Here is a 13,585-nt window from a genome sequence, read left to right as displayed (position 1 = left end):
CCCTTATTTCGTCTCTATTTCTGATTATATACTCGACTAAGACGACCCTAAAGATCTTTGTGGTTTAAAGCTCTGACTGGCACTGCAACTGTTATGGACAAGCGTGTCGCTTATCACTAGGCACACGTCTATTCGTCCCTTCACTTAGTATTATAAAAAAAGTCCGTTTGGCAGCCTTATACCAAAATAGGGTAAACAATTATTATAATACTTTATAACATAAACAATGACCCGGAAAAGTCGACGATACTTGAAGAAGAACGAATAAGTGTATAGTGCCTATTATTATTAGGGTACATGTACCCTATCTTTAAGACATCTTGCAAAAAACAACCATTACGGATTCTAACTACTTCATCTTGATGTGTCGAATTTAAAAGATCACATGCAGTAGCAAAAAAGCTTTATAAATACCAATTCTTTTGTTAACTATTAGGAAGTGTTAAATTAGTACCGTCTAACTACTAATGTTGAGGAACGAAACACTTATTGCTTTGTAATAAGAGTGATCCAGTTCGGATTTGCTGTGGTTGTGATTAAAAAACAAACAGTGTAGAATGATATAGAACAGCTGCTTATGTTCAACAATGACTGATTCACCATTTGTTTGTATTGTAATTTTTGTTTCCAAATGTTATAATTATATAATATGGTAACCAGGTAACCACACTGATTTCCTGGTCTCAAACTAAGCAATTCCTTGTACTACGAGTACTAGAGCAACGGAATTCTGGGGCACTTCCCAGACCACCCAGCCGAAAACCAATTTAGAAAAGTCATTTCCCAAATTGTTCCTACCGGGAATCGAAATCTTAACCTCCGTATCCAGCTCCCACAATGTAAACCATTAGAACACCGAGGCCGTCGTCGTTAAATGACTTCACTGATTTTAATGAATCGTATTACATTCCATTTGAACTTCACAACAGTGGCACTTGAGATTTTTACTTGAGCAAAAAATAATTCATAATTGAACCAACAAATGACTCTTATTCATATGGCACTTAAACCTTTATTCATGTATTTTCATTCATATTTTTCTTCGATCGTACGTTTTAATTTTTTTAACCGACTTTAAAAAAAGGAGGGGGTGAGAATTTTATGAGACTGAGAATTCGACTGTTTTTTTTTATGTATGTTACGCGATAACTCGTAACATATATACTTTGTGAACCGATTTTGATGATTCTTTTTTGTTTTGTTTTTTCTTCAAATTACCACTACTGAGGTACCCTCTGGTACCTCACGATTTGAAGCATCTGTAGTATGTACATAATTATTGGGAGTGTTGTTATTTTTATTATTAATGTACATGTTGGACTTATTAAGATAATTATCATTTTTTGTGTTAGTGCTACTGTTGCATCTGTTTCAATCAAACTTCTTATAATTATTATAGTTCTGTTTGGTGTGTGAACTACTAGAATATGCAAACTCAGGTGCTAAAATATGAGGCGTAAGTCTCGGAGGTTCCCTAAATTGAGAAAGACGCGCCTGTACACTTTCATAGTTACGAAAAACACTTTTAAGCACTTCAATTGACTTTAATTCTGAAAGAGAACAAATAATATTCGTATAACACGGGTGAACGTTGTGGAGAATTATCTCTAACTTATCGGCTTCTGATAACTTTTTAGATAGACGTGAAAAAAGTCCCGACATGATCGTTAGGTAAATTATTATATTTTCTGATTCTCCTTGTGTACGAGACCTAATTTCAGAAAGCAGTCTGTAATCGTAGTCAGCCTGTAACTCACGATCACGTTTTAAAATCTTTCTTTTTCAAAATCACGTTTTAGTAAGATCACAAGCTCGTAACAAGTTGAAAATTTGAAGAAAATATTCCGCCTCTAAGGGTGGCGAACTAGGGTGATGAATGACTGTTGAGGTCGGTTTATTTAGTATTTACTACTGTACTGAGATTATCTATGATGCTAAGTGACTGGACGAACAACTCGAGTGCTTGGTGTTAAACGACATGCCTCTCCATTACACTTGCACTGCCACTCAGTACTGTTTTAAATTGCAAGGATCTGAATGACCATGTCACTGCGCCCGTCCAAAACCTGCGCAAAACCGGAACTCGGTAATGCACACATTACTGCTTAACGGCATAAATAGGTAAGGTCGCAGTACTACCCTTTCTTTTTTTTTTTGTTAATCCGGGGGAATTTGCTTACAGATACCCCGGCCCCGCGGGGGCTGAGCCGGGGTTATGTGGGACTGGGCTGAACCCTGAAGGGGAGCAGCCCGACCGCACTAAACCCCCGGAGTGTTCCTCCTCTCCGCTGTAGGTGGGGGTACGGGTACGCTGTTGCACTCGTCCGCGCCCCCACCAGCGGCTGGCCGCGCCCTGCGCAGCCCCTCCTCGAGAAGGGAGACACATCATCGGTCCCCCGACTCCGAATGTGAGGCTCGCCGAACACCAGACAAGCTTTCCATCCCGGGTCCCTTTATGCTGGGCAACGAGCTCCCCCGAGTCCGCTACCCAGGGGCCATGGGGGGCCAGGACAGCATCCACTCAACTGTGAAGTTCAGTGGCTGCTCCCCCAGCCCCCGCGGCGGATCTGATGGCAGGCTCCGCCGCAACACCTAACGCGCTTCCGCGCGGACTCTCCGAAGAGAGTACGAGCGGCAACGACACACCGACACGTCTCTCCCCCCACGACCCTCCTCCTCACGCATCCGCGCGGTCCCGCTGACCAGACGAGCCCCGCGCGGAACGCCCTCCTCCTCGGGCCAGCCTACCACCATCGGCCGGCCCCGTGGGTTCCTCTTAGCTTCACCGTGGGATGAAATCGACCACGGCTACTAGAGCCCCCCCGCCACGACAAGGCGGGAACCCCTTCGGAGGGGTCGCAGTACTACCCTGGACGAACTCTTTCACAAGGAGGTCAACTGCTACTAAGAATAATACAAATTAGTACAAAATAACACACGAATTACAGACTATGGCGTGAAATAATTACAATTTACAAAGTAGAATTTAACTTACTGGTTGTACACGATATATATCCTAATAAATGATGAATCATCTAAACGTCTAAACAACCGAATCTTTCGTGTTCAAACGCACGCGATACAATCTCCTTTGTCTTTAACGCGAGGATATAGCACAAAAAATCACTGACTAATTTATTTGTACTCCTTAAAGTGCTGTGTAATGTTATCATTCCTCATAATTTTACACATAATGAATTAATTATACATACACATATTTATGTATGTACATGTCATTACATGGCGCATTTTAGCCATTGCTAAAATGCAACCTGTGCTTTGTGATTTGCACCTTTTGCGCTGGATACTCTAATTCTATCGGCCAAACTCTTCGTTGAAGGGCTTTAAGTTAGTATAATTAAAGCATCTGGTGGGAAAAGCGCTATTTATTTATTTATTTTTATTAATCGGTAAGTGAATGATCAGTCGGTGAGTGACTGAGCCACTTAGACTGTGAGCGAGCCAGTCAGTCTATATGAATGAAGAGGAATGTGTGAGTATGTCTAACGGTGAGTGAGTGAGTCCATCAGTCGGTGAGTGAGTGAGCCAGTCAATCGGGGAATGAGTGTGTCAGACAGTTAGTAAGTAAGTGAGTCTGTCAATTGATGATTTGTGAAAAAAATAATCTGATAGGTTAAAGAAAACTGTATGAAAATACGAACCCATTTTCTGCGAGATATAAATATATTACTTGAGCAAAATTTTTTAAAATTTAGTATAGTCACCTCATGGATTTAAACTAAGATGTTGTTTCAATTTGATCGACGACGCGACGATATAACACCGAGATCAGGTATTATTTACCTTAAATTACAAGACAATGACATTATGGATAATCTTTATAAGCACTCTGTTTGAAATAACCCAAACTAATAATAATACAACAAAATTAGGACGACTGTCCTGTAACACACCTTTTTAAATACACGTTTCTGCTTAGATCACTTTGCACATAATAATACAAATGACGTAGAATGGAAAAAAAAAGTCATAATACGATGATTATGAAGTATTACTGTATTGAATCTTACCACCTGGAATTATAACCATACTCAATATTATAATTATTAATACAAAGATCGAACTTAAACAAGAAATCCTTCGATCTGCCAGGACTTGAAACGGTGTCTGTATGCCAATCTAGGCCAACGGTAAATGATAGTAAAATGGTCATTCTCGGACTAGTGTTCACTACCTAATTTCCGTGGCAATTTTTATTATTTAAATATTCAAGTATAATATTATCGTGTAATTATTAAATAATATTTCACGATACAATACTCGAATAATTAATAATATTCCATGATAAAAAAATCTAATTTATAAAAAATAAAAATTGCCACGGAAATTAGGTAGTAAACACTAATTCGAGAATAACCGAAAACATCATAATATTCCATAAAATCAATATTACAATAGCCAATGTTGTAATGGAACAATATGCAAATCATCATCAACTTATACACGTCTAGCAGATGGAGAAGGGCTCTCAAGGGCTTAGGCCACTATTGTGACCTTTTCTGAAGCCGACTTATGTACGTCTAGGCTAGGCACTGATGGATGCGGATTGATTTCGTGGATTCTTGTTTTTTTTTTGTTTTAACTGACTAAGTCATTTATTTGATTTCAACGATCTGGCTGGTGTAAAAGTCAAAGTCAAATAATCATTTATTTCCTAATTAAGCAAATTACACTTGAAATCGCCATAATGATTGAACTGTACTGGTCATTCGTAAGGCTAAGATTCCCCTGAGAAAAATGAGCAAGAAGCTCTAGAGGTTGCTCTTTGTAAATATACATTTGAATAGATTTATCATTACAATATTTAATTTAAATATCTTAGATTGAGACTACATATCTGGTGTGATAAAGGAAGCTTCGATCTGTAGGCTCTTCGTATCTTTTCGGCCTTTTATATATCAAGTGACAGGACGAACAAGTCTGCCAGTAACCCACCTGCTCGTCAACTAATCATACTCCTGCTTACCTGACATACCTATTGGAGTTTATCACTCAATTGCTCTACATATATACCATGGCTAACAATTCCCACTGCCGTTACAAGCTTTGAGACGCAGAGGATGTCCGAAGAAAACACACCAACGTAACCAACGATAACTACGAATAAATCAGTTCAACGTGGCCCTGGACGGCCAAGAAATCATTAGCGTCTCTTTAAGAGTTGACGGCGCATACACATCGTTACAAATGTTAATGAATATATGGATAATTTTCAGGTTAGTGTACTGTACCTAATTTGGGTGACAATTTTTATTATTTAATATTCTAGAATATCATCATGAAGTATTATTTAATAATCGAGTGTAATAATCTGAAACATATTTATGGTTGATATTGCCACCGAAATTAGGTACAGAAAACTAACCTGAAAATTACCCATCGCCGAGATACGCGAGTTATCTTCGCTGTTAAAGCAAAAGACAATTAGTACACTCATCTGCAAATAAGAAAAGACTGTGGTGCGGGATGACGGGATTCGAACCCAATACGTAGTGAAGCAAGCGTTCTCCCAACTTAATACGTATTAAAATACATATCGTACAATGTCAATTCTCTCATTCTCAGGTTAGTGTTCACTACCTAATTTCCGTGGCAATTTTTTTTACTTAAGTCTTATTGGTAAGGGCGGCGTAACCGATGGATGCACGTCGCGTCCGATCAGCTGGTCTGGAAATCTTTGGGGGAGGCCTATGTTCAGCAATGGACGTCTTACTGCTGATATGATGATGATGATGAAGTATTACATTTTTTATCGTGCAATATTTTGTAATATTTGATTAGGTAATGTATCCTAATAATTAATCTTTTTTACACGATAGTATACTTGAATATTTAAATAAAAATACTCCAACAAATTATCTCAAATTTTGTCGATTTTTACGTTTTTAATGTCAATTTATTCAGTTAATTTAAATACAAATTCAAAATTAAGAAAATATAAAAGCTATAATCATATTTTTATAATCTATCTTGCGTAACTTGCAGTAAACAAATCATTCATATGGGATTGAAAGCCCTTTTATAAGACTCTGGTGGAAAGTTGCAATTTTTAAGTTAGCGTAGTGTTAATTGCTGGTGTCATAAATGACTTCCGTTTAGTTTTCACTTTCAATTACCACCAATAAATAATTGAAAACGAAGTGTGCTTGTAGTTTTTGGACAAACATTTCTAAATCGAATAATCTTATCAGACCAACCACTATCGGTAATTCGGTACGTGTTTTAGTCGCGGTCACTATCTCGAGTGGACACTACAAAATTTTTGATTAAGTAAACTCGATGAAAGTATGTTACAGTAAATTTCATGCTCCGAATTGTAATTGTGGAATTTCGTAGAAATCATTGCGCGGGCAATGTGAAATCATTTTCACGCAACCACAAACGCAATAAGGACGTCACACACCGTGAGCTCCTCATAACGAACTGCCTATGGTTTCCGTATGACGTAAATGTGGTTTTTTTGGTTTTTCCTATAGATTCAAACGGAAAACGATAGATACCTTCGAAATACGGTTTTGGAAAACGATGCTCCGCATACAATAGACCGCTATGAGAACTCATAAAGCATTGTTGCTATCGACTTAAAATAAAAACCAAACTATCAAAGATTGGTGATGATTCTCGGTTATTTCGGCAACCCGATAACCGGGTAGAAGGTAACACAAGTCATGTCAAAACACTACGTCGTTGTTCTGACCAAGTTACTGTTCTCACTGGTCTTGCTGTTTCAACCGCCATGAAAGAAACCGTAAAACCGAATGAAGTGAAAACGGCTCTTGAATATTGCAGCAAAAAACTTTCACAGACACGTTCTGCAATGAAGAAACGCATGCGTACATATTTAAGACCATATTGATCTGGATCTTTTCAATACGAGTGTGATTTCGGCGAGGAGAGGACTGAATGGGCATTTCTTTGCAACTGAGGTTGCATTTTTGTGTTTTACGTAATAAGTTATGTTTTACGCGATAGGTTAGTTAAATTGTGCATCCTTGTATTATATTTTTATTTTTGGATCTATAATTGGCTCTCAGCTTAGAATAATAACGCATAGAATGATAGTTTCATATCAAACGAACTGTCGCAAGTGAGGCAAAAATCAAATTCATGTAGGCTAGTTTTAGTAGTAGGTTAATTTTCGGTTTTAGTGAATATTTATATAAAAATACAAGTTGAAACGCGTTACTTTCTTGTGGAATATGATGTTAGTATCTATTTTATGTTTGTCTGACGTATTTTTACTCTCATTTACCGCACATTTCGTCATTTTTAACTAGAATTCTTGAGCTGTTCGCGGTGCAAGTTGACCTTGAGCACTGAAGGCCCGCCCGCTCGTGTAGGCTCATTGGGAGCGCTTCAATTTGCCTCACTTAGCGTGTGCGGACTAGGTTTCTATGCATTATTATTCTATGGCTCTCAGTTGTTACAACTATTACATAATTTAGTTTTAAGGTGCTGATTTTCATTTAAGATAAATAAATAAATAAATAGTGGAACGTAAATACGGAAATAAGGAATTACGAACGAAAGTCTATTAAAAGCCCGAAGTCGAAGACTGAAGGCTTTCGGAGTGAAGGTTCGTAATCCTCGTACCGCCCGTGTTACATTCAATGTTTTTCACATTTGCGAGGAAATAAATACAAAGGTAAATGAAGGAAAAATAAATATCGCTTCACAACCGACTATATATAGTAACACAATAATTACGGATTTTGCAAATGGCGATTTCTGTTTTTTTTTCTTATAATTAGATGGCCAGCTATTCTTCCATAGATAATAGAACTCGGACTAAAATGTTACAAAGCGTGCAGCCATGATGTATTAAAAATAAAATAGATAATTTCAAAATACTAAAAATACTGCTGAATTTAAATTTACAAAATTAATTTAGTAAAATATACATAAATTGCAAGTGTTTAGTTTTTTTGTATACTTCAAGCTTATACGAAATATATTGAGAATAAATTTATTATCGCCTTAAAGCGGTAGTATAATGAAAACGCCCGTGAGCGTAATTTGTGACATTACAGTCGACTTTGCCTGTATGTTATGACACTGTTTACTAGCAAGTGTCATGAAAAAGTTTTTTTTAACAAGTCGTAGAACTGATTGTAAGCAACACGCCTAGCCATAACAGTTCTACCATCCTTATTATAAACAATGTAATCGACATTTCAGCAAAATTGAGTTATTAACATGTCTGGAATCAGTCAAACGAGACCTACAACCCCCTCTAATCTGTTTTTTATATCTTATTTAGTTTCACTTTTATTGTCAAGTAATATCGTAAGCGTAATTGACATTTTTTAAAGAAAAAAAAAATATCTTGAAATCACCACAAATCGCAAACATCTGAGAGACACTGAGACATGGAGTTGTCAAGTCTCATGTATCTTTAGTTTCACCAGCACCCTTACCCTTCAAAAGTGGAACGCAGTAATGCTCACATTACTGCTTGGCGAAAGAAATAGTTAAGGTAGCACTTCCCTGGACGAAATTTTTCACAAGGAGCTCTACTGCCACTAAATTCCCGGTAGATGTAGATTCATTAAACAAAAATGGGTAACCAGTTCAGCAGATTATATAATTTTACTTACTTGACTCGTAAATATGAAATGCGCAGTGTTTTAAGATCAAACAGTCGCATAAATCTTTAAATCAGAATCAGGTACGTTTTAAGGAAGCGATAAAGCTGGTTTTAAGTATTTTAATTAAGAGTGTCGTAAATATTCCAGGAGATATTACGAAAAGAATGTATTTAATTATTAACACAAAGATCGAACACTCAGAAAAATCGATTCGAACCGACGTCTTCTAGCTTACCGTGTCAGAAGTAAACTAGAAGAAGGTAAGCTAGAAGACGTCGATTCAAATCCGGCCAGATCGAAGGAATTTTTTCTGTGTTCGATCTTTGTATTAATAATTATAACAAACTAGTGGAATAATTTCACAAAAAATAATTGAATATCAATTCAATAAAAATTTAAAAAGAATGTATTTTTTAAATCACAAACAGTAATCTTGGCTTGAATTTTTTTAGAAAACGAATAATGTAAACACTGACTAGTTTTCTTTCGATCCTGATATGATAATTGTTGGCGCTGACGACAACAATTATGTCAATACTTAAATACAGGTTTATCATGACACAATGTTTGTTTTGGGAGAAGTATAATAGAGATAGGAAGTTTCTGAAGATTTATGAAAACTACGTAACAATTGGCCGTGACAGTCTAATAGTTTGACCTACTGCCTCTCAAGGAAAGGGCTGTGGGTTCGAATAGCAGAATAGGTAGCTTTTCGGTGAAGGAAAATATTCTGATGAAACCTGCACGTTGAGGAAGCTTCACAACCCTCGGAAAACGTGCGAAGTTCCCAACCCACATTGGGCCAGCGTGGTGGACTATGGTCTAAGCCTTCGTCTGAAAGGAGATCCGTGCCCAGCAGTGGGATGTGTAAATAGGTTGATTATGACGTAAGAATTTCTTAGTTGCTGCAACAAAACTCTACTCCATTCTGGTGAATTATAAGGCTAATTAAGAGAGAATATATAATGTAAAGAAAACATTTTAAAATATATTATAACTACGATACAATAATATCATTCATTTAACATAGACATAAAAGGTTTGTTAAGACTCTATGATAAAAAAGTAATGAGCGAAACGTATAACTAAACAATCATGTGAATGCGCTAACAGCTTTAATTTTTATTGCATATTTTTGCAACTCTTGCAGCATCATGTGCAATTTGTAAAAAAATTGTACATAACGTTCATATTTGAAAAGACTGATATTAATTAAAGTTTCGTTAGTTAAGTAATTACAACAAAGTGGTATTATTTTTTACTTCTTTGGTTATTATAGTGAGTTAGCACACTAGAATGCCGGTAGAAAGGTTGTAGCAAGAATTGTATACAAAATTTTAACTGCCTCCGTGGCCAAACGGTTACCATACTGGTCTGCCACGCAGAGAGAAATATTTATATGGCCTACATTTATTTCTCTCGTGAGTTTAGGTGTAATTTGTTTGGGTCTGTCCATGGCACCTGCGATATAGGGTTTCCCTAGACCGGGGCTATGAGTGTGTATGTTAAAAAAAAATTAAACAGATTTTCATATATTGCGCTGGCTTGGTAGTACTATAGTCAGAGTCAAAATAATATAATAATGTGGAAAACAAACCAACGGTAATACTCGAAGGGCACTATTGCCTGTACAAGCAAGCCTGAACATTGGCAACGATAAGTTGGAATCTAAACTTTTGTCTGTCAGTTTCCTACAGAACATATTTCGGTCAGTGTGCCCATGAACTCCATCAGCTCATCCCGCCCGCCCCCTTTTACCATCGGACATCCAGACATACGGCGGGATATCATACTTACTTGGTCGGTATTCGGTATAATATGTTTCCGAGCACATACAATCCGAGGATCTTTAAGGTGCGACTAAATAGGCATCTTCTGGGCGAGCTCGGTCCATCGTAGATCCTATCTTTGCTCCTGGATTTTATCAGTCAAGTCCTTACCCTAGATCAGCCCACAGAAACAGACTTCACCCGGTTCTCATAAACTTAATGCCTTGGGTAAGCACCACCGGGTGTACGTACAGCACCCTCCCTATTGTCCAGACCTGTCGGTACCTATACGGGAGCTGCTGGCTCGCTCACCTCCCGTTTTGCATTGCACAACTAACGGTTACCACCAGCTCATCCGTAAGTTCTAAAGTAACTACGCTTTGTGAGCGGAGCTGTCGGCATGCTTACCTCCCTACGCCGAAGCGTGTCTCTAATTACAAAAATTCGTAAGCGGCTGGAGGGACCGGAGGATATCTGGCTTAGCGTAGGAATAATTAAATTGGCCACATCAAGATCAGTAGAGAGACGTAGAAGCGCGAGATATTGCCATTATCTAAGGGAGTATCTCGCGCTTTATATAGCTCTCGCGCAAGTGGCGTCCTATCGTGCTAGCCCTACAGATAATACCATATCAATTTAGAATATTCGTTTCCCAAACCGGTCCTACCGTGAATCGACCTAACTACAGCGCCCACAGAGGTCACTGGAATTGTCAGAATTATCTGAAAACTGATCTAAATCAACCTAACCAAAACTTCACATTCAAGTGGTACATTTTTTTGTGCACATTTAGAACAATCAAAGTACGTGCACATTTTAACAAAAATCAGCTTTATGCCAATGAATTCAAGGTGAACCTCTCAATTGTTTTAAGTATCTATCATAAGTGCTCATATTATTAAAATAAAATAATTATAGCACTGTTTATTATATACGTTATTATAATAGGTATACATTAACAAAATAAACGTCGTCTATAAGATACATTTATATTATTAAAATAAAAAAACTAGAAAAAATCTTTAAAAACCAATCAACGAACAAGGAACCGTAGTACACGTTACATATAATAGACCGATGTTACAAAAACATTCATATTTTGTGTAGAATTCTACACATTGAAATGTCAACAAAACGCTTTGTTTCAACTCAATAACAACGCCATCTATTGGCATATTGTAGTCAACATCTGTTTTAAAGACAAACTTTTTAATAATATCTTAAATAAATAATGAGATTACGAAGAGGGCTGGCTCCGCAGCTTAGTTGGCGGAAAGAATAAAAAGTAGTAGGTACCAGGATCTCGGCTCCGACTACCTATTTACAGCGTTTGGAATCGAAAACCTTGACCCATGGGATCCCAGTGTCCTTCATCTGTACAAAATTTTATCCAAAAAATTAATTGACTTTCTGGGAAACCGAAGTCCCGGCAGCTTCCTTGCCTAACGCATTAGCATAGTAATACAAAGGGGGAACGCTGCCAGCATCTTGAGCACCTTGCCGCGGAGACCCAATTTTATTCACATAATTTAAAAATCCTAGTTTTACTTTCTATTATTTAAGCTTTATATTATCAAAATAAAAATAAGTATACAGAACAAAAAAAAGATTACGAAGTTCAATATTATATATGTATATATACTCCATAAAGTACACATGGTGAAAGTATGAATTTCCATGTCAGCATTATTTCTCAGATACATCGTCCAAGAAGAGAAACGAAAATTCAGTGAAGCGTGTCGCATGTTCCATGGAAACGTTTCGACTTCGCACGCATTGATTGTCACGCTAAATAGTACTGGCGCATTTTCTACAATATTCCATTGTCTAATTGTTAACAGAAATAGTATACGTTACGTGCATTGCGTAAGTAATGTAGGAAAATGGTATACTTGTGATGTTTCTCGAGACACGAGACAAATTTTGAGGCGAGTCACTAGAGGAGAAGCGGGAAAAGCTGTCTTGCTAGATCAAATGGTTTAGATGTTTACTAATAAATAACGGTCTTGCGAAAAGTATACAATACATCTAAGGATATTGTCTAAATAATATGCTAATGTGTTACATTATGGGATGTACTTTATCCGATCATTTCAAGTCGAAAACGTTTATAATACTTCTCTTTCAGTACATACTACAGAGAACCTGGTAAATTTTAGTTTTCAACTCAAGCCCTATTAGTTTTTAAATTCACATTTATCCCGAAAATCTGCAAACAGTCAGTCGCCATCGTGCGCTTGTCAACTTCGGAACTGTGTCAAATTTTCTTTTCTGCCTGTTCTTATTACATTCATACAGCGTAATCGTAGTAGAAAAAGTGCATTAAATTTTTGTTAAGCATCTCAATTATCATTCTCGTAAGTATTTTGATTAGTTATCAAGAAATCATAATATTCTCAGCCTTGTAGATAGGCGTAAGTTGCTAGATATGTATTTGTTGCATGACATTGTGAATGGTCATATTGATTGTGCGGAGCTTGTGGCTGGTATCACATACCGCACGCCCCGGTGCGTCGCACACGTCTCACGCCCTTATTTTATATATCTCCGTGCTCGACAAACTACGATGAACAGTCCACTGACTCGTCTTTCTAAACTATATAATTCACGTTTTAGTGAACACGATGTTTTTTGTCAATCTAAGGCAATATTTAAAAAAGGAATCCACACACACACCAACCACGTTTTTGGGGAAGATCAGAAGCATTAAATACTGGTTGATGCTTTTGTGGTGTTGTATTATATACTACATTTTATTCTAGAAAACCTGTTATTGGCTGTACTATTTTAAGATTTACTTTGTATATTTATGATATTGTAAACGCTGTTGGTTTTGAAAAATGAAAATAAAATAAAAATACTAGAATGCTTACACAACAAAAATTGCCACGAAAATTAGGCAGTGAACACTAACCCGAGAATTACTCCGTCATGAAAACATCTTAATATTAACAATCACAAGTGCAATTCGTGATGAATGTAAATGAAGATGGTAATATTATTTGTATTCGTAACAAAAGTGCGGTTGAAACGGCATCTGTTGGTAATATAAATAAATACCACAAAACGAGAAGATACGTGTGGTTAATGCGGTCACGAAATCACGAGGATGTACAGGTGCTCTTAATAACTAAGTAGTTATATTATAACAAATATTAAAATTACTGACGTAACTGATACGCACTCATATATTTGAAAAGAAAGAAT

This window comes from Hyposmocoma kahamanoa, unplaced genomic scaffold (genome assembly GCF_003589595.1).
Source record: "Hyposmocoma kahamanoa isolate Upper Pololo Valley unplaced genomic scaffold, ASM358959v1 65, whole genome shotgun sequence".
Lineage (NCBI taxonomy): Eukaryota > Metazoa > Arthropoda > Insecta > Lepidoptera > Cosmopterigidae > Hyposmocoma > Hyposmocoma kahamanoa.
Note: the sequence above shows the minus strand (reverse complement) of the source record.